At 45.8% G+C, this 22,702-nt stretch overlaps 1 pseudogene; it reads left to right on the plus strand.

Annotated features, from left to right (window-relative positions):
- Positions 1–14,017: 14,017 nt before the first annotated feature.
- Positions 14,018–14,907, plus strand: LOC140594853 (olfactory receptor class A-like protein 1; annotated as a pseudogene).
- The last annotated feature ends 7,795 nt before the right edge of the window (positions 14,908–22,702 follow it).

The raw sequence follows: 22,702 nt of genomic DNA on the forward strand, positions 1-22,702 counted from the left end.
AGGCAGAGGCAGCCTGTCCCCCGAAACCTCCTCAAGGAACCCTCTGGGCTTCTCCAGGATGAGTCTAGGCTGCAAGCCTCGGTCTTAGGGCCCAGCGGTCAGGTCTGGCTTGTCTGGAGGGTAGGCTGAGCTCGGCCCTCCCCTGGGGTAAGGGAGCAGGTTAGGGAGCAAGGGTCCTTGGGTGGCCTTACCCGTCAATGAAACACTGAAGGAACCACCTAGGGGTGTAAATGCCAGCGCACATCTGTCCTCTGGCGGAAGGACAAAAGGTGCTCAGGACCCACCCAGCAGCCCTGTGGAGCCAGATGGACACAGTCCCCACAGCCCTGCCCAACCCCGAGGGTGCCCCCAGGCCCTCCAGGAGGAGGAACATGACACCAACTCTGGCTCAGAAGGGCTACTGGGAGGGTGCCTCTGGGGAGCTTCTACTCACCATGTGCTTCTTCAGTTTGGGGAGAGCTTTATCTAGAATATGCTTGTGATGGGCCTGGAATCTCAGCAGTTTGGGGAATCCTGGAATGAAGAAGCCTGAGAAGGCCCCAGGTCCCCAGTGATCAGGGCCTTCTCCTGCACCAGGCACAGGGTGGGGGTATCCTGGCAGGGGCCTCCTCCCCCACACCCTGACCCCAGTGTGCCCATAACCCTCTTGATCCCAGAGAGCAGGACTGCCTTCCAGGCTAGGGGTGGCAGGGCCTGAGGACCCTCGTCCTCACAGAGACTCCGCTGGGTGGGTGCCTTGGGCTGAGGACCAGGCCCATCTGACCTAGCACCCTCTTTCCTGCAGTGGCTATAGCAGGAGCAGGTGGGTCCCCAGCACCAAGGGGCAGGGAGTGCTGGCCACAGGGAGGGTGATGGGTGTGCATGGCCTTCTCTGGAGCTTCGGAGTCAGGCTGGGGGCACATGGGAAGGGGGAGACACTGCCACCTGGGCTTTGTCTGACTGTGGGTGGCAGGGTGGCCTGGTGGGCAAGCAGGCGGCCAGATATGAGGCTGAAGTGACAGCGGGAGTTCAAGACAGGTCTGCAAATGGTGGGGCTAGTGGCCGTTGCACTAGGACCCTGAAGGCCACCTGGGGAGGCAGTGCTCTTGCAGATAAGGAGGTGGGCTGGGTGGGGGTCCCCACCTGTCCCACTGCTGGAGCAGCCCTGCGGGGAAGCTCTCCTGAGCTCCAAGTCCCATCCAGCAGCCAGTCCAGTCCCTACCATGCATGGCGTGCCTCTTGTTGGTCATCAGCTGAGCCAGTGCCCAGAAGGCATCCTTCAGTCAGGTACATCAGCAGGATGGACATGATATGGCTCATGCCCTGACAGTAGCCCACCTCCTGCAAGAGCCAGATGCCCATGGAAGGTGTCCACCTTCTAGGCTCCTAGAGAGTGCTCCCAGAGAGCGAGGAGAGCAGGGTACAGGGTCACCTGGACCAGCTCATGTGCCAGCACCACGCAGCCCTGCTACTGAGCCCTGCAGGTACCATGTCAGGGCCCCCTTCCTCAGACGAGGAGGAGGTGCCTCTGTTAGGTGTGCCAGGCTGAAAGGTACCAGCCAGGTCTGGAGACTCCACCATGAGTGGAGGTCGGGTGTGGCACCTGGGAGGTCCCATGAGGGTAGCAGGGCCAAGACACCACCACGGCTCCATAATGGAAGTCTTCCTCCCGACCAGGTTCTGATTTGCAGTCCCGTCTCTTCAGGACTCAGACCTGAGTTTTAGGACAGCAGCGGTGCACATTAGAGCCCCAGGCAGCCCCAGCACTCAGGCATTCAGGTGCCCTCCTTCTCAGCAGTGAGGTCTGCACCCCAGCCCCCTGCCCTGGTCCTAGAGGAGAGAGACCCTTCTTTGCATCTTGAGACAGTGGGAGCTGGGGTCCTATGTGTCCTGTTTAGTCACCAATACTCAAGACAAGGACACTGTGGGGCAGCAGGCCTGGGGGCAGGGACACTCACAGTGTTGTACGTGGAATAGGCCGACAGCACATGGAACAAGGCTTGCTGCCTAGGAGGGGTGGCAGCAGGGTGGTCTGCTCCGTCTGGCCACACACTGAGCGAGCCTGGTGAGGTGTGGACACCAGCCGTGCAGGCCCTGTGGTCTTCAGGGCACCTCAGTGGGGGACATTTCTCTGGGGTCAGGTCTGCACACTGTGACAGGCATCGATCTCAGACACAGAGTGCTGGGCAGTTATCCGCGTTCCGGGGTTTTCTTTTGCCTTCATGAGAGTTCCTGCTGTGGGATGTGCAGCTCCTGGGCTCTCCCAGAGCCGCCAGCTCCCCCTCCAGCCCTAGAGCAGCCACCCGTCCTAAACCCCCCTCAGGAGCCAGGCACTCCCCCTGCACCCGCTCCCGGCAGCCCCTGATGCCTCTCCTCCCCCTGCTCTGGCTTGTTCCCCGTGTCCTGTGAACACCACCAGCCACCGTCTGGCCGCCTGCCCTGAGCAAATGCAGCAGGTACATCCATGGCACTGAGTGCATCCACAGCTCCTTCCTATGTGTCCCTGAACTGGATTCTGTGTTAGGGACCCCGTCCCTGCTCATCCAAGAGCATCTTGGGTGCTTCCAGGTTTGAGCCATTGTGAAGAAAGCAGGGAACGTTCATGCGGGTTTGACTCCAATAAAAGGATTCGAACCAGTTGGGTCACTATCTATGAGTACTTTGGGGTGAATGGCGGTGAGGCCCCGCTTAACTGCCAGAAGCCGCCCACCTACCTTCCCGCACAGCTGCATGAGTCTGCACCCCCAGCCCCTGCTGCGTGCCGTGCCAGGGGTCACAGGTCAGCCAGACCAGCCACATGCTGAGGGCCAAGGGCAACACAGGGGTCACCAAGGTTCCTTGCATGGAAGAGCATGGACATCTTGTGGTGAGACTGTCCGAGTGGCCCCCTGGGAAGCCCCAGTGCACCTCTGCCTGGCAGCTCCTCAGCCCCGTCCCAGGGGCCCCTCCAGGTCAGCCTCTGTGGGTCCAGGGCTCTGACACACACCGCCAGCCCCCGCATGCTACACACCAGAGCTCCTTCCTCTGCTCTATCCACCTGTACCCCACCCTGTCTGGGGGCACACTGCCTTCCCCGCCCTCCCGCTCAGCCCCTGAGGACTCTACTGGACACCAGGGCTTCTGATGGGAACAGACCCTCTAGAGAACCTTGAGGTAGCCAGCTATGTGTGAATATGCCTGTGGTCAGGCGGGGGCAGCATTCTGGGGGCGTCTTAGAAGGGTTATTGCTGGTGGTGGGCTGGGCAGGGGCCCCTCAGTACCCCCAGGAGGTGACCTGCCACCGTCCTGGGATGGACCAGTCTAAGAGCTGTCAGCACAGCCTGGGTGCCCCAGTGACTGTCCAGCCGAGGTCCCCACGCCTTCCAGGGCCTGACTGCCCAGCGTCCAGTCAGCCTCCCCCTGCACCCTGGCCATCCCCGTGCTGTCCCCTGACTCCACTCCTCTGACTGTCACTTTTGCCACTCTGGCCCATTTTTATTCCTGAGCATGACTCACCCCTGACTCATCCAAGCAGCCACTTGCCACTGGGCAGTGATCAGGGCTGAGGGGGCCAGGAGAAGCCCTGTTGGCCTCCCAAGGAGTCTCCAGCCTCCAAAGCTTCTTGTGGGGCCATCAACCCAGCAGCCTCCTTCCCTCTGACAAAGGCCACTGGGCTGTCCCCCTTCCGTCGTTCCTGCCCCAGGGCAGCCTCCTCCTGCCTAAGCTGGTCATTCACTCCCCCTGCTGCGCACTCTCCCTCCCTGACCTTGCCTTGTCCCTGGCATCTACCTGCAGCCCCACAGAAGCCTTCGGGACTGTGGAGGCCCTGGCCTGGGGGGTGTCAGTGAGGAGCACCCCTCCGGCCTTGCCACAGAACAGACCATCCTTCTACAGAAAGCACACCACCGTCACAGAGCCCCTCACCCTCTGGAGCCCCTGCTGAAGGGACTGGACCCCCTCCCCCCAAGATGCAGGAGCCAGACATCTGGCCTCCCCAAAGCAGGCATGGAGGCTGCTGAATGCCCAGGGGCCTGACCCAAGGCCCAGCTCCATTCCTGCCCAGGTTTGCCTCCTGGGTCTCTCAGCTCCAGCCCAGTGCAGACATGGCCCTCAGAGGGCTCCAGGGGACAAGATCCTGACCTGGGGGGAATGGGTCAGCCTCCAGAGAGGTGTTCCTGCAAATGCAAACCACCCCAGAGATGGATAAAGGGGTGTCCAGGGGACTCACTGCAGAAAGCCGTAACGGTCTGTGACCTTCCACAGCGACAGGTCAGTATCATCCCAAGGGTCCCGGGGAAACCCTGCTTGGCATGCCTGAAACAGAGGGGACCCCATGGTGGGAACTGATCGGAGCCAGGGACATGGGTGAAAAGAGGAAGCAGAATGGCTCATCCCTCCCCTGAATCCTGAGGGAGCTCAGGACCCTCCGAGATTGGCTGGGCACAGGAGGAAGCGCCTGTCTGTCCAACGGGAGCAGCCTGACAGCCTCACCTGCTTCTACCAGTGACGATCCCCACCTGGGCCTCACCTGGACCTGGTGACTATGATCCCCACCTGGGGTCATCTGCTATGGATGACTATGATCCAAGATGGACCCTCACTTGCTACTGATGCCCAGGACAATTCCCAGTGTCTCACTTGTTCCTGATGACTATGGTCCTTGTCTGAGCTGACCTGGCTCATCCCTGGCTCTGATCCCCACCTGGGCCTCACCTGCTCTTGCAGGTATGGTCCCCCCCTCTAGTGGGTGGTCTAGCATCTATAGGACCTCTCTGGGCCTCACCTGATGGTATTTGGCTATTATATTGGCCCTTTCCTAGACCAGCAGGGTCTCCAGATCCTCTTGCATGGTGCTGCAAACCAAACACATCCAAGTATGACACTGCATGAAAACTTTCAGAGGACACATGAGTCCATCTGCTCCCTGTTGGCAGATCCCCATCTCCAGAGTATGAAGACAACCTTATGCTCTAAGGGGGACCTGCTGGGCTGGTGGATCACACACCAGCACTCACTCTCTGTAGCTTGCCCACCTGCAGTCCACCTTCCCAGCCACTGTCCCAGAACACACCGTCATGCTAAGATGACGGAGCTCTCCCACCCCATTATCAGGAGCACACGAGGGGCCCAGGAGGCTCTGGGCAACTGTTGACCTGATGCTTGGGGTGACATCTCCCAGCACAGGATCAGCACCGAGATGGTGGTGGATGGGCCAGCCAGTAAGTGTTCCTATGGGCTTGGGAAGGATGGTATTGAAGGTTTCTCTTAGATTCCACAAGCACAGTGACCAAAGGGAAAAAGCAATGAACTGGACTTCATCAAAATTAAAAACTTAAGCAAGCAAGGGTGTGACAAAACTACCCACCCTGAATGCAATGACTTGTGAATGGCCTAAGGAAGGGTCTGTGCAGAGCACAAGGGACTCCATGTTCCAGTTCATGAAGAGCAAGCCTGCTCATTGGTCAGGAGGTCCCAGAGAGCCCTGACCGTCCACCCCAGACCACAGGGCTGAGGGGAGGGGTCATCATGTGTTGGGATCCATGGATCTAGGATGGGCTGGAAAGGTCATGGCTTAGGTCTCCCCTGCACAGCGCAGGGCTTACACAGGAGCAGAGGTCCTAGGTGAGCTGCCAGGGTTCTAACCTCAGCCTCCTTCCCTGGACTGGGGCAGCAGGGTGGCAGCCCTTATCCCATTGACTGCCTCATGGTCTTCACATGGGGGTCGGGGTGTCCTTCACCCCAGCCTGGGAGGCCAGTGCCTCCACCAGGAGCCCACAGGCCCCACAGTCTCACAAGGGGAGCAGAGAGCAGCTCCTACCCACTTGTGACATGTCACTGTGTGAGCACCTACTGTTTATAGACTGAGGTATTGGGGAGACTGGGACAGTTCAATTGCAGCAGAGCCCAGGTATGGAGCATGAGTAACTATCTGCAGACACAGAGTAAGCATCAGGCAGTGGTGGAACCGTGGGGCACCACAGTTATACCCACAATGGGGTCCCGGATCATCCCTGTAGGTTGGCGGGTCTAGTCAGGACTTAACCCTTCATCCTGAAGGCCAAACATCCCGGGGAGGGTCCTGTCATCACGGAGGGTGGGAAGGGATGCTGGCATCCTCCCACATCCTTAACTCCCATCCTCAGGCCCTCCAGGCCTCCCGCCCTTCTAGGTTGACTGGGTGTCACTAATGTTCTCTGGCCCCCAAGGGTTCACAGCATGGGTTTTGTGCATAAGAACATTTAAGGGGTTCCTGGGTGGTTCAGTCAGTTAAACATTGATTCTTGATTTTGGCTCAGTTCATGATCTCGAGGTTGTGGTGGGTGAGGAGTCTGCTTCAGATTCTCCCTCTCCCTCTGCCTCTCACCCCTGCTAACACCTCACGCTCTCTCAAATAAATTGTACAAATTAACATTTAAAACATTTGAGAAAAAATAAAACATTTGAGAAATCTTTATCATCTCTGCAGAGGTGCCTTCATATTTGTAATGGCTGTGTAAATGCCTTTCATGGACCCACTGTGATTTCTATCAGAAACCGCTATTCTTTAATATTTATTGAGGTATAGTTGACACACAATATTACATTATTTTCATGGCTACAACTTACTGATTCGACAATTCTGTACATTACTCAGCTCTCCCCATGAGAGGTATAGTCACCATCTGTCCCCGTACAAAGTTATTACAATAATACTGACTCTATTCCCTAGGCTGTACTTTTTTAAATTCTTCTGACTTATTTATTTTAGAACCAGACACTTATAGCTCTTAATATTCTTCATCTATTTTGCCCATCTTCCACTCACTTCCCCTCTGGCAATCAACATGATCCATCACATTAAGAGAAAGGACAAAAACCATACCATAATCTCAATAGTTGCAGAAAAAGCACTTGAGAAAATACAACATAAAAAGCATAGTGGGGGAAAAAAAGCATAGTGGGTTTTGAGGAAGCATACATCAACAGAATAAAGGTCATTTATGAAGGCCCACAGCTAACATCATACTCAATGGTGAAAACTTGAAATTGTCTCCCCTAAGAGCAAGAATAAGACAAGGAAGTCACCTCTTAGCACTGGAAGTCCTCACCTTAGTAAACAGACAAGAGAAAGAAAAAGTACCCATATCTGTATGGGGGAAGTCAAACTGTCCTTATTTGCAGAAAACATGGTACTATAAATAGGAAACCCTAGAGATTTCAACAAAAACTGTTAGATACTAATGAATTCAGTAAAGTTGCAGGACACAAAATCAACATACAAAGATCAGTAGCCTTTCTGTGTACCAACAATGAACTACCAGAAAGGAAATTAAGAAAATGACTCCATTCTCAGTAGCATCAAAAAGAACAAAATAATTAGACTGAACCATGGAAGTGAAAGATGTGTTCACTGAAAACTAGAAGAGATTGGGAAAACATCCTGGACACATGGGGTGGGAGACTTCATATTGTTAAAATGCCCATAGTACCTGAAGGAACCCTCAGTTTCAATGTAATTCCTATCAAAATCATGATGGCAGCTTTTAGAAATAGAAAAAACAATCCTAACATTCATACGCCCCCCACAAATGACCCTGGACAGCAAAAACAGTATTGAAGAACAGAGTTGGACGCAGCACTTTCCTATTTCAAACTATGTTACAGAGCTATAGATTGAAAATTGTGTGGGTCTAGGGCACCTGGCTGGCTCATTCAGTTAAGTATCTGACTCTTGAACTCCCCTCAGGTCTTGATCTCAGGGTCATTAGTTCGAGCCCAGTGCTGGACTGTGGATGAGGCATGGAGCCTACTTTTAAAAACCAAACCCACAACAGTGTGGTTCTAGCATAAGCTGATGGAGCAGAATAGAGAGCCCAGAAGGAAATGTGCTTTTTAAAAAAAAATTAATTTAAATCCAATTAACATATTGTGTATTAGTTTCAGAGGTAGAATTCAGTGATTCATTAGTTGGATATAACACCCAGTGCTCATTACATCATGTGCTCTCCTTCATGTACATCACCCAGTTACCCCTTCCCTCCACTCCCCTCCCCTCCAGTGACCCTCAGTTTGTTTACTATGATTAAGAGTGTCTTTTTCATCTGTCTCTGTTTTCATCTGTATTTTTCCTTCCCTTCACTGATGTTCCATTTATTTTGTTTCTTTAATTCCACATATGAGTGAAACCTTGTGGTATTTGTCTTTCTCTGACTTATTTCACTTAGCATAATACTCTCTAGTTCTACCCATGTCATTGCAAATGGCAAGATTTCATTATTTTTGATAGATGAGTAATATTCCATTATATATGACCAATATTCCATTGTATATATATATGTGTGTGATATATATATATATATATATATCACATCTTTATCCATTCATCTGTCAAAGGACATCATGGCTCCTTCCACAGTTTGGCTATTGTGGATGATGCTGCTATGAACATTGAGGTGCAGGTGTCCCATCCTTTCACTATATCAGTATCTTTGGGGTAAATTCCCAGCAATGTGATTTCTGGGTCATAGCTCTACGACTTTAAATTCTTGAGGCACCTCCACACTGTTTTCCAGAGTGGCTGTACCAACCTGCATTCTCACCCACCATGTAAGAGGGTTCCCCTTTCTCCACATCCTCGCCATTTGTTGTTTCCTATCTGTTAATTTTAGATATTCTCACTGGTGTGAGGTGGTATCTCATTGTGGTTTTGATTTGTATTTCCCGGGATCCCTGGGTGGCGCAGCGGTTTGGCGCCTGCCTTTGGCCCAGGGCGCGATCCTGGAGACCCGGGATCGAATCCCATATCGGGCTCCCGGTGCATGGAGCCTGCTTCTCCCTCCGCCTGTGTCTCTGCCTCTCTCTCTCTCTCTGTGACTATCATAAATAAATAAATAAATAAATAAAATTGATTTGTATTTCCCTGATGATAAGTGACGTGGAGCTTTTTTTCATGTGTCTATTGGCCATTTGTAGGTCTTCTTTGGAAAAATGTCTGTTCATATCTTTGGCTCGTTATTGATTGGATTTTGTTTTTTGGGTGTTGAGTTTGATAAGTTCTTTATAGATCTTGGATACCAGCCCTTTATCTGATGTCATTTACAAATATCTTCTTCCATTCTGTAGGTTGCCTTTTAGTTTTGTTGACTGTTTCCTTTGCTGTGCAGAGGTTTTTTTATCTTGATGAAGTCCCAGTAGCTCATTTTTGCTTGTTTCCCTTGCCTTTAGAGACATGTCTTGCAAGAAGTTGTTGTGGCCGAGATCAAAAAGTTTCTTCCTGTGTTCTCCTCTAGGATTTTGACGGGTTCCTGTCTCATCTTTAGGTCTTTTATCCATTTTGAGTTTATCCTTGTGTAAGAAAGGTGTAAGAAAATGGTGTAAGAAAATGGAATATTCTTTCCTGCTTTGTCAAAGCTTAGTTGACTAACTTCTTTTTAACAGTAAGGAATTTTGTTTTCTTGGGGTAAACCTAACTCATACGTGTAAACTATCATTTTGTATACTGTTGGATTAAGTGATTTTGTTCAGGATTACATTTCATGAATGATATTGATATGTCTTAGTATTTTCCTTTCTTGGTTTTCAAGTTTTACTAGTGTAATAGTTGTGGAATGCTTGCAATTTTCACTATTTGTCAAAATGTAAGTGTGAAATTACTTTACTTTGTTTAATAGAGTTCACCATGATGTTCTCTGGTTCTGCAGTTTCCTTGTGGAGGGTTTTGGTGACTGCGCTGTAGGTTGGTGAAGGAATTCAACTTAGGACATTGGTCCTTCAGGGGTAACTTCTTTTGCCTGAAAAATATTCTTTAGAATTTCTTTTTATATTAACTACAGTAGCTTTGGTGTGTGTGTTTATGTTTTAGCATATGTTTTAGCATATGTCTCTGAAAATATCTTCAGTGTACCTTTACTCCTAAGTAATATTTTCATTGGCATTTAATTTCTAGGATAAGAGTTATTTTTTAAATCATATTAAATAGGGACGCCTGGGTGACTCAGCGGTTGGGCACCTGTCTTTGGTTCAGGTCGTGATCTCAGGATCCAGGATCAAGTCCCACATTGGGCTCCTTGAGTGGAGTCTGCTTCTCCCTCTGCCTATGTGTCTGCCTCTGTCTCTCACTCTGTGTCTTTCATGAATAAATAAATAAATCTTTAAAAAAATAAATCACATTAAATATATAATTCTATTCTTTGTGATTTCCATTAGAAGCGGTGAAATATTCTCAATAATGATAATATATCTCAACTTTGAGCTAAATTCTGTTTTTTCTTCACATTTTTTACTGTGTTAAGATAAACATAACATAAAATTTACCTTTTGACCATTTTAAGGTCCACAATTCAGTGGTATTACGTACATTCACAATATCAGGTGACCATCACCACTATCTAGTTTTGGAACATTGTCATTATTCCAAAGAAAACCTCATGCCATGTAGACAGTTCTTCCTTATTCCCTCCCCATTCCCAGCCTCTGGCAACTATTCCTCTGCTCTTCATCACTGTGGGTTTACCTATTCTGGGCATTTATATTTATATACACTTATATTTCATGTAAATAGAATCCTACAATATGGTCATTTTTTGTTTGGTTTCTTTTGTTTTGTATAATGCTTGCAAAGCTTGCCTATGTTGAAGTGTGTATCAGCACTTCATTCCTTTTTATAGCTGAATAATATTCCACCACATGAATGCTTATCCATTCTTCTACTGTTGGGCATGTAGGTTGTTTCCACCTTGTAGCTATTGCAACTGGATATGCTATATTTGTTTCTATACAAGTCTTTGTTTGAGCACTTATTTCTACTCAAGTATATGCCTAGGAGTACAATTGCTGGATCACATAGTAATAATATGTTTAACTTATGGAGGAACCACTAAATTCCTTTCCACAGCGGCTGACCACTTTATATTTCCACCAGCAATATTTGAGAGTTCCAACTTCTCCACATACTTGTCATTATCTTCCTTCTTTCTGATTATGATACTCCTAGTGAGTGTGGAGTCATATCTCATCATGGCTTTTATTTATTTGCATTTCCCTAACGAATAATGACATTGAACACCTTTTCATGTTTTTCAGGAGTGAACCCAACTTCATCATTATGGTTTCCCTCACTTTATTATGTATTGCTGGATTCATTTTGCTACTATTTAGCTTGAGAGTTTTGTGTCTGTATTCATGTAATAGATGCCTCTATTTTTGTTGTCTAGTTTTTGCTAGAGTTTTAATTTAAATTCCAGTTAGGTAACATACAATGTAATATCAGATTCAGGAGTATAATGTAGTGATTCAACAATTCCATGCAACATCCCATGCTCATCACAACAAGTGCCCTCTGTAATCCCCATCACTTATTTCACCCGTCCTCCCACCAACTTCGCCTCTGGTAATTATCAGTTTGTTCTCTATAGCGAAGAGTCTTTGTCTTGGTTTGCCTCTCTCTCTCTCTTCTTTTTCTCTTTGCTCATTTGTTTTGTTTCTTAAATTCTACATATGAGTGAAATCGTATGGTATTTGTCTTTCTCTGATTGACTTATTTCACTTAGCATGATACTCTAGCTCCATCCATATCCTTGCAAATGGTAAGATTTTGTTATTTTTTATGGGGGAGCAATTCATGTATATCTCCTTTTTTTTTCTAAACAAATCTTGGTGTATTACCAAAACATAGCAGATTTCAACAATACTCATTTATTAGCTCACAGTTCTGTAGATGAGAAGTCTAAGTGAGCTCAACAGAATCCTTCCTAGTGTCTTACAAGTTTCCAATCAGAGTGTCAGCCTGAGTAGGCTTTTAGCTAGAGGATTAGGGAAGAAGGTACTTCCAAGCTCATTCAGAATGTTGGCAGAATCCAGTTCCTTGTGGCCATAGGTCTCCAGTTGTTTCCTTTGCTGTCAGATGGAAGCACGCTCTGCTCATAGATACTATCAACATTCTTGCCACCCACATTCTTTCTGCATGGCCCTTCCATCTTCATAGCAGTGCATTGAGTCCTTCTTGCAATTTAAATCCCACTGACATTTGCCTTCTATGACCACCTGGAGAAAACTCTATGCAATCAAAAGTCTTCTGTGTTTGGATTGAGTCTAGCTGAATAATTTAATTTACCTTTTGCCACATTATCATAGGAGTAATATCATGGGATAAAAGTCACAAGTGCCACCTTAAATTTCGGTGTTCCCCAGAGATGTACATGAACCATTAGACAAGAACACATTAAAATATATATATAATTTAAACTGACTAAAAAAAGAAAGAGTTTAAATTATCACATATTTGCATATTTCTGAGGGCATGAAAGTCCCTTTGGCACAAAAAATATTATAAATATACATACATATGGACATATTTATAGGTCCACTATTACAATGTATACCATATCTTCCTTATGCATTCAGCAGGTGATGGACACGGCTGTTTCCATAATTTGGCTGTTGTAGATAATCCTATCTACAGTAGCAAAAAATATACAGTAGCATATTTTTTTTATGTGAAAATAATTTTTCATTTCTTTGGGATAAATTCCCAGGAGTGCTACTACTGAATTATGTGATAATTGTATGCAAAATATTTTTTGAAGAAACTCTTTTCCAGGAGTGATTGTAAGACTTTACATTACAACTGTATGTATACAAATGGTAAGTTTTCTGCATCCTTGCCAACATTCGGTGTTGTCATTTGTAAAATTGTAGTTATTCTAATGGGTGAATAGTTATAATAATAAATCTGACTCTGTTTTTTTTAAATGTTCGCTGTCAGTTTTTAGGCTTCCCTCCTCATTCTTCCCCCTGTGCCTCAACTCTGGGCAAAGCAATAAGAAATCCCAAATTCTCCCTCCTTTGGCACCAGTAGGAGATTCAAAGCATGAAACCTCTGCTGGCATGTATAAGCTATTCCCATTCCCCCAGCCACACTTGTAGCCATAACAAAAGAAATCTGGTCAGTTTCCCTTATATTTATTCATTCCCTAGCCATGTTTGGATCATCTCCATAGGCTTATCCTGATCTCCCCAGAGCTTCATTATGTAGGTAATAAGCCTCCTCTTACCTCTTGGTCTGTCTGTGGCATCTCCAGTCTTGACCTGTGATTTCAGGAAATACTCAAATGGAGAGATAAGAGAGTCCTGAGACACATAGGTATGCAGTATAAGACACATGTCAGTCAGTGTAAGTGAACTGAATATGGAGTGAGATTATGGTAATCACAAGTTTTCCAGTTTTAGCAGATCACAGGGTCCACTTGCTGGAGGTAAGAGATTTAGAATATGATGGAAGTAATCTATAACTTGGCTGTGGGTTTTGGTATTTTGCATTTGACCATATATACCTTAATGTTTCTGAAATTAGTCAACCTTATAACAAACTTAGCAAAACATAACTAGTGTTAAATAGGTTTTGTTTAGCAGAATCTGTGCAACGTGTTTATATATGCTACAATAATACAATCTGTAAAAATGAACTATGTAATACAGTAAGCTTTTTGGAAGAATATCATTGCACAGATGCTACTGGTATTCAATGTGCATAGAAACAGGAATATTAAAATATATATAGATTAAGAATTAAATTTTTGAAATAAAAGTGTCTCATATAAGAATAGTCTTCAAAATTGGCCAGATAGTCTCTCATCACTAGGCTGTTGTTGCCTAGGCAGAGGAGACTACCCTTCCTCCTGCTGGGATAGTAAAGGAGTAGCTAAAGTGGCATCAAATTGTGACTTCTTTTCCTGTTGGGTCTGCAATTGATTTAGAATGGTAAGGTGTTAGAGCTCTTCGCTTTGGCCCCCTGCCTTCATTTTAAACAAAATTTACTTTTATTAATTGCCACAGAAAATGTGATATTCTCTTTCTTCATAAACATTGAATTCTGTTCCTTGACAGTTCTGTTCTTTAAGAATCTCAATGATCCATTGGTCTGGTATAGCTGTATAGCTGCTGATTCTGCAGGAAGACTCCCTGAAACTTGATCATTTATCCCTCAGTCTCAATTACTTTTAATATTTACATTCATAATCAAATTATTTGTCTATAGGATGTATTGGATTTGGTTTGACGATCTAAGAGAGACTGAAAGACAATGATTTCCAGTGACATAATTTTTGGGATCTTCTTTATCTTTCAAACTTGTGTCAGTTTCATGGGGAATTCTTTGTCATTTACCTTATATATGTACAACTTCTTAATTCTTCCTCATAAAAAGAAGCCTGTAGATGTGATTCTTACCCATGTAACTTTGGCTAGTGCCCTGATGCTCATATTCGGAGGGATTCCAAATATATCTTTTGGAATTAGGCTGGAGATGGGTAATACTGGATGTAAAACAGTGCTGTATATTAGAGGGTTACCCGGAGTATTTATCTGTGTACAACTGCCCTCCAGAGTACACTTCAGGCAGTGACTATTACTCCAAGTAGTCATAAATGGGCCTGACTCAAATACAAAATCTCTCCAATCACTCAACCCACTTTACTTTTCTTCTGGATGATCAACATGGCCATCTATTCTATGATCATTTTATGAACTGTGGCCAACAGGAATACCACCGATGATAGACTTGGGTATCAGATTGCCTATTGTAAAAACAATGCATATGATGGTCAGATATCATCAATATTTCTAAGTGCAGTATTCATTCAAGATTTGTCCTTTCTCTCCCTGATGACCTGTAGTAGTATCTACATGGTGAATATCCTTTACAGACACCACAATACAGCTCAGAATGTTCTCAGTACCATCCAGTTTTCATCACACTCTGCTGAGAACAAAGCCACTCATGTTATTCTCATACTGACGAGTTGCTTTGTTTTCTTTTACTGGACCAATACCTTTATTACTATTTATTTATTTTATGCAAGTAAGAAAAAGCAGCAACTGGAGAAGTTTTAACTTTTTTTTTCATCATGTTACCTGACCATCTGCTCTTTCTTTCTAAATAAAAATGAAAATAAATTTTTTAAATATTTTTAATTTTTTTCAACTTATTTATTTATGATAGTCACAGAGAGAGAGAAAGAGAGAGGCAGAGACACAGGCAGAGGGAGAAGCAGACTCCATGCACCGGGAGCCCGATGTGGGATTCGATCCCAGGTCTCCAGGATCGCGCCCTGGGCCAAAGGCAGGCGCCAAACCGCTGCGCCACCCAGGGATCCCCGAAAATAAAATTTCCATAATAAACTTCATGGAAAAAGAAAAAGATTTTTCTCTTCTTAAAGAAAATTCATTGATCATAGGAACACTCCTTAGCATTCTTCTGCAACACAGGAGTCATTTGTATGAATATAGAGTAACATGCTTATCAATGACATGAGTTACATTTATTGTCCCCATTGAACTGAGTTAACAATCCAAAGAGCTATAATTTATTGTCAATTTACAAAACATTTTATATTTTTTTTATTTTTTAAAGGATTTATTTATTTATTTTTGAGAGACACAAAGAGGCAGAGACATAGGCAGAGGGAGAAGCAGGCTCCCTCCAGAGAGCCTGATGTGGGACTCGATCCCAGGACCTGGGGTCATGCCCTGAGCTGAAGGCAGATGTTCCACCACTGAGCCACCCAGGTGCCCCAATTTACAAAACATTTTAGAGATTAAATGTATGGTTTAGAAAATGATGCCACGTATATAAGTTTTAAAATTTTATAAAATAATAGCACATACATAATGTAGAATGTTTTGTAACATCAGAAATATTATCACACAATTAAAGAAATCTATAAACCCCTAAAAAGGTAGTGGGTACTTTTTGGTATAAGGTAATCCTAGCCCTAAGCAACATAATGAAAAGTGTGTGTTTATTAAATTGTGCTCTATACTTTATGTCAGAAATATGTCATATTTAATTTTTATTTTTTTAAAATTTTTTTAAATTTTATTTATTTATGATAGGCACACAGTGAGAGAGAGAGAAGCAGAGACATAGGCAGAGGGAGAAGCAGGCTCCATGCACCGGGAGCCCGACGTGGGATTCGACCCCGGGTCTCCAGGATCGCGCCCCGGGCCAAAGGCAGGCGCCAAACCCCTGTGCCACCCAGGGATCCCCATATTTAATTTTTAAACAGTATTATTTGCACATAAATTCAGAAATGTGTTTAAATTTGCGATAATTTCTTACCTACGTTTAAGATAAAGAAGGAACAAGATTTCAAAATACTCTGAAGATTATTGCCCTGAGAACTATTGAATATATAGGTAACTTGAGGTTTGAATTGAAGATCGAAAGAAGGGGGCAGGGCTGCCTGAGTGGCTCAATTTATTAAGTGTCTGCCTTCAGTTCAGGCCATGAACTCAGGGTGTTGGGATAGAGCCCCCCGTTGAGCTCTCTGCTCAGTGGAGGGCCTGCTTCTCCCTCTCCCTCTGCCTGCTAGTCTGCCTACTTGTGCTCTCTCTTTCTGTCAAATAAGTAAATAAAATCAAAAGAAAGAAAGAAGAAAGAAAGAAAGAAAAGAAAGAAAGAAAGAAAGAAAGAAAGAGAAGAAATAAAGAGAAAGAAAGAAAGAAAGAAAGAAAGAAAGAAGAAATGGACACAGAAAGGTCAACACCCAAGAACAAGGTATCTCCCACAGGCAGAGAAAATAAGACAGCTTGTCACAATTACACCTTATGACAAAGGGCTACATGCTCAGCTTATGATATAGTAGAATAGTATAGATCAGATGGTTACAGTATGTGGTTGGGAAATAAGGTATAGATAGATTCAGGTTTGGGCTTAGGGTCAGGGTCTGGGGTTAGAGGTTTGGGGTCAGGGTCAGGGTTAAGTTTAAACATAACTGACCCTCTTCTCTCCTCCATCTCCCTGGGCCCCCAAGGTGGACAGGATTTGCCCAGGGTCACATACAAGTCCAGGACTGAGCTGAAGCATTGGTTTCCTGCCCTTTGGTCCTGGGCTCTAATAGAAGAGTGAAATGTCTCCCTGGTCACTGACTGTTTCATATCCAACCCAACCCTAGTCAAGGGTTGTGGAGGATGTCAGAGGTCATATTCTTTCCACTCTCCCATCTGGGAAGAGTGCTGCTGGCCCTATTTTGCCTGCTAGCTCCATGTGCCAGCACAGCCCTGACCCGTGAGGGCACTCAGTAGACACATATGGATTTATACAGGACTGTGTGCATGGGCCCAGCAGTCTCCATGTGCACTCTTCTTGCAGGCTGGTGGCGCCTTCCTGGCACCCTTCACTTGGATGTACCACAGTTTATTTATGGATTCATCTGTTGAAAGGCATCCTGATCTATTTAAGTTTTTAGCTATGATGAATAGAGTTACTGTGCATAATTGCATGCTAGTTTTTGTGTAGAAATAGTTTTTTCAAAGCAGTTGTGTAAATATTGAAGTGTGACTGTTGGACCCTAAGGTGAGATTTATTTAGCCTTGAAAAAAACTGCTAAACTGTCTTCCAAAGCAACCGTACATACATCCTCAGCATGAAGGAGCATTCTTGTCATATGCCACCCTCCAGACGCTGGTATCCTTATTTTTTTGACTTTAGCATTTCTAGTAGGTGTGTAGCACTATCTCACTGTTGTTCACATTGGTAAAATGTAAGGGTAGTGGTAGTGTTAGTGTTAGGTGATTGTGTAGGGATGGGGTAGGCATAGGGTTAGGGTTAGGGTTCTTGCTAGGGTTAAGGTTTGGAGTAGGGCTAGGGGTAGGGTTAGAAATAGGTTTAGAGGTAGGGATAGGGGTAGGAGTAGTATATGGGTTGAGGTAGGCTTGGTGTTAGGTGTAGGGTAAGATTAGGGGTAGGAGTAGGGTTAGGTTAGAGGTAGAGGTAGCGTTAGTCTTAGGATTATGGGTAGGAGTAATGGTAGGGGTTGGTGTTGGAGTAGGGTTAGAGTTAGATGTAGAGTTAGGGGAAGGAGTAGGGGTAGGGGTAGGTTTAGGGATAGAGTTAGGGGTAAGGGTAAGAATAGGAGTAGGGTTATGGGTAACTCTGAGAACAAGCATTCTTTGAATGCAGCTTTCATGAGCCCCTATCATAATGGAGTTAGAACTTATCTCAATAGTAGGTGTGGGGCACAATGGAAATGCACTGTACATGTAGGGTTAGGGGTAGGAGTAGTTTTAGGAGTAGTGGTATGGTTAGAGGTAGGGTTAGGGGTAGGTGTAGGCTTGAGGAAAGTGTAGGGTTAGGGGTAGCAGTAGATGTAGCAGTAGATCACGGGTAGGAGTAAGTTAGGGTTAGGGTAGGTTTAAGGGTAGTTGTAGGGGTAGTGTTAACTGTTGAGATACGATCAGGGGTAGAGGTATGTAAGTGTGAAGTTATGGTTACTATAAGATGTAGGTGTATGATTAGGGATAGGAGTAATTTTAGGGGTAGGAGTAGGTTTAGAGTTAGGGTAGGATTAGGGGTTGGGATATGAATACGAGTAGGGGTAGGGTACAGTAGGGTTTTGGTTAGGATTAGGTGTATGGGGAAGTATACAGGTAGGAATATGGTTAGGGGTAGAGTCAAGGGTAAGTTAGGGTTAGGGGTAGGGGTAGTTTTAGGGGTAGTGTTGGGGTAGGTTTAGAATAGGGGTAGTGTTAGGGGAAGGGTAGCAGTAGGATTAAGGTTAAGTGTAGGGGTATGAGTAAGAGGGTTATGTGTAGGGGTAGGAGTAGGGCTAGGTGTAGGGATCAGGGATTGGTAGGGATTGTGGTAGGGTAGAGGTAGTATTAGGGATTGGGTTAGGGGTAGGGATATAGGTATTGTTATGGGTTAGGGGTAGGGATATGGGGTTGAGAAGGGGTAGGCTTATGGGTATGGTAGAGTTAGTGTTAGTGTTAGGTTTGGGGTAGTGGTAGGAGTTGTGCTAGGGTTAGGATTAAGGGTAGAGGTAAGGATAAGGATAGGGGTAAGATTTGGGGTAGTGGTAGGGTAGGAGTACAGTGGGTGTGGTAGGGGTCTGGGTAGGACTAGGGCTAGGAGTAGAGGTAAGGGTAGGTGTAGGAGTAGGGTTAGGGGTACTGAAAGTGGTAGGCATAGTGGTAGGAGTAGGGTTAGGTGTAAAGGTAGGGGTATGGGTAGGTGTAGGGGTTGGGTAAGAATAGGGGACTAGTATTTGAAGGGTTAGGGGTAGGTAGGGGTACTTGAAGGGGTCGAATGTGTGTAGGTGTAACATTAGTGATAGGAGTAGTGTAGCAATACAGTTAGGTGTAGGTGTAGGGATAGGGATAAGGGTAGGGTAGGGGTAGGGATGGGGGAGGCGGAGGTATAGCGGGCAGTCTAGCAGTAGTGGTAGGGTAAGATTTAGGTGTAGGTTTAGATGTAGGGGTAGGAGTAGGGTTTGAGGTAGGGGTAGGGTTATGGTTAGGATTAGTTGTAGAGGTAGAGATAAGGGTTGTGGTAGGTGTAGGAGTAAGGTTAGGATTAGATGTAGGGTTTGGGGTAGGGTTGTGGAGAGGTAACAGTAGGTGTAGGGTTAAGGTTAGGGTTAGGGATAAGGTAGTGGTAGGGGTGGAAGTAGGGTTTGGGGTGGGGTTATGGTAGGGTTAGGTGTAGGTGTAGGGTTAGGGGTAGCACTACAGTTAGGGGAAGGGTTAAGGATAGGAGTAGGTGTAAGGGTACTGGTAGGTTTAGGATTGGGGATAGGCTTATGGTTAGGGATATGGGCAGGAAAGGGTTAGGATTAGGTGTAGGGTTAGAGGAAGGTATATTATTAGGTGTAAGAGTAAGGATGGGGTGGGAATAGGTTTAGGGGTAGCATTAGCAGTAGGAGTAGGATTAGGTAGATAGTGGTAGGGGTACAGGTAGGGAAGTGGTAGGGTTGAGGGTAGGGGTATGCTTAGGGGTAGGGGTAGGGATAGGGGTAGGTGTGAGAGTAGGAGAAGCTGTAAGAGTAGGGTGGGTTCAGAGTAGGAGTAGGAGTAGGTTTAGAGGCAGAGGTATGGGTGGGGTTAGGCATAGGGTTAGCATTAGGTGTAGAGGTAGGGCTAGGATTAGGAATAGGGGTAGCAGTAGGTATTAGGGTGGGATGAGAGCTAGAGTTAGGTATAAGAGTGGGTTTAGGGTTAGGAGTAGGTGTAGTGGTAGGTTTAGGGGTAGGTTTAGGGATGGAGTGAGGGTAGGGGTAGGTGTAGGGTTATGGGTAGCTCTGAGAATCAAGGTTTCCTTGAATGCAACTTTCAATTATCCTCTCATCTAAGGGAGTTAAATCCTATCTCAAAAGAAGTTGTGGAGGCACAATGGAAATGTCCTGTACATAAACCTGAGAAACAAGCATTCCTTGAATACAACTTTCAACTAGTCCCTATCATAAGGGAGTTAGAATCTATCTCAACAGTGGGTGTAGGGGCACAATGGATATGCACTGTACTTAACTGTGAAAAAAAAAGCTTTTCTTAAATGCAGCTCTCAACTAGCCTTTAACATATGGGAATTAGAACCTATACCAAAAGTATGTGTGGAGACACAATGGAAAGGCGCTGTACATAAACCTGAGAAACAAGCATTCCTTGAATGCAGATTTCAACTACCCTCTCACATAAGGGATAGAACTTATCTCAATGGAAGTTGTAGAGGCACAGTGCAATGCACTGTACAGGTAGGGGTAGGACTAGGGATGGAGTAGGGGTAGGATTAGGTTAGGGGCAGGAGTAGAGGTAGGGGTCATGGTAGGGGTAGGGGTAGAGTATGTTTAGGGGTATAGAAGGGGTGGGGTTATGGGTAGGGGTAGTATTTAGGGTTCGGGTTCTTTTAGGGATAGGTGTTTGGGTTGGAGTAATGGTAGGGTTGGCGGTATGGATAGGGTAGGAATAAGGTTATGGGTATGGGTATGGGTAGGGTTAGGGATATGGATAGATATAGGGTAGGGGTAGGGGTAGCATAGGCATACATGTAGGGGTAGGTGTAAGTAGGTGTAGGGGTATGGTTAGGGTTTGTGTTAGAGTAGGGTTAGGTGTAGGGCTGGGGTAGGGTTAGAAATAGCTTAGGGAGGGAAGCCTGGTTGGCTCAGCAGTTGAGTGTCTGCCTTCGGCCCAGGGCATAATCCTGGGATCCTGGATTGAGTCCTGCATCAGGCTCCCTGCATGGAGCCTGCTTCTCCCTCTGCCTATGTCTCTGCCTCTCTCACTGTATCTCTCATGAATAAATAAATAAATCTTAAAAAAAAAAAAAAAGAAATAGCTTAGGGGCAGTGTAGGAGTAGGAGTAGTAGAAAGGGTAGGGGTAGGGTTGGGGTTAGGTGTAGGGTAGGAGTAGGGGTAAGAATAGGGTTAGGGTTAGAGGTAGGGGTAGGGGTAGTGTTAAGATTAAGGGTAGGAGTAGCGATAGGGGTTGGTGTTGAAGTAGGGTTAGTTTAGGGGTAGGGTTAGGGTTAGAAGTAGTTAAAGGTAAGGGCAGGGGTAGGAGTAGGTTTATGGGTATCTCTGAGAAACAAGTGTTCCTTGAATGCAGCTTTCAATGAGCCCCTATCATAAGGGAGTTAGAACTTACTGCCAAGTAGTTGTAGGGGCACAATTGGTGATGCGTTGTCCTTAATTCTGAGAAACAAGTGTTCCTTTAATGCTGCTTTTAACTAGATTCTCACATTAGGATGTTAGAATGTGTCTCAGCAATAGGTGTGGAGGCACAATGGAAATGCGCTGTACAGGTAGGGTATTTTAGGGGTAGGGTTAGGGGAAGGTGTAGGGTCAGAGGAAATGGTAGAGTTAGGGTTAGGGGTTAAGTGTAGGAGTAGATTACAGGTAGGAGTAGGTTAGGGTTAAGGTAGGGTTAGGGGTAGTTCTAGGAGTAGTCTTAGGGGTTGGGATATGAGTAGGGGTAGGGGTAGAGTATGGGTAGGGTTATGGTTAGTATAGGTATAGGGGTAGGTGTGGGAGTAGGTTTAGGGGTAGGGGTGGGGGTAGGATATGGTTAGGGGTAGGAGTAGAGTGTAGATACAAGTAGTGGTAGGAGTTGGGTTGGTGTAGGATTAAGGTTAGAATAAGGTGTAGTGGTAGGGGTACTCATAGGAGTAGGGTTAGAAGTAGGGTTAAGGGTAGGAGTAGGTGTTGGGTTAGGGTAAGGGTAGGTGTAAGGTTATGAGTAGGGATAGGGGTAGGGTAGGCATATGGTAGGAGTATCATTAGCGGTAGGGGTAGATGTAGGGGTATGGGTAAGGATAGCAGTAGGGGTAGGGATAGGTGTAGGGGTATCGTTATGGTTAGCATTAAAGGTAAGGGTGGGATTACAGGTTGGGGCAGGTGTAGGGGTAGGGATAAGCTTATGAGTAGGTTAGATTTAGGGTTAGGTATAGTGGTAGGGTTATTGGTATGGGTAGGGGAAAGTGTAGGGCTAGGGGTAGGAGTAGGTTTTGGAAGAATGTTAGGAGTAGGGTTCGGGGTAAGGGTAGGGGATTGAGGTAGGTTTAGCGGTAGGGTTAGATCTAGGGATGGGGTAGGGTAGGTTTATATCTAGGTGTAAGGGTAGGATTAGATTTAGGGGGAGGTATAGGGTTAGAAGTAGGGGTATTGGTAGGAGTAAGGTATGGGTAGGTGTAGGAGTAGAGTTAGGGGTAGGGATACAGGTAGAGGTAAGGGTAGATTAGGGGTAGGATTAGGTGTAGTGGTACGGGTTGGGGTAGGATTAGGGGTAGGGGTAGGATTAGGAGTAGGGGTAGGTTTAGGAGTAGTTGTAGGTGTAGGTGTAGAAATAGGGGTAGGGATAGGTGTAAGGATGGGGTCAGGGTAGTTTTGAGGATAGAGGTAGGGTAGGGTTAAGGATATGGGTAGAGAGGGGTTAGGGTTAGGGGTAGGTTTAGGGTTATGATTACTGATAGGGTTAAGGCTAGGGTTAGGTGTAGAG

The sequence above is a fragment of the Vulpes vulpes genome, chromosome 12 (genome assembly GCF_048418805.1).
Source record: "Vulpes vulpes isolate BD-2025 chromosome 12, VulVul3, whole genome shotgun sequence".
Classification (NCBI taxonomy): domain Eukaryota; kingdom Metazoa; phylum Chordata; class Mammalia; order Carnivora; family Canidae; genus Vulpes; species Vulpes vulpes.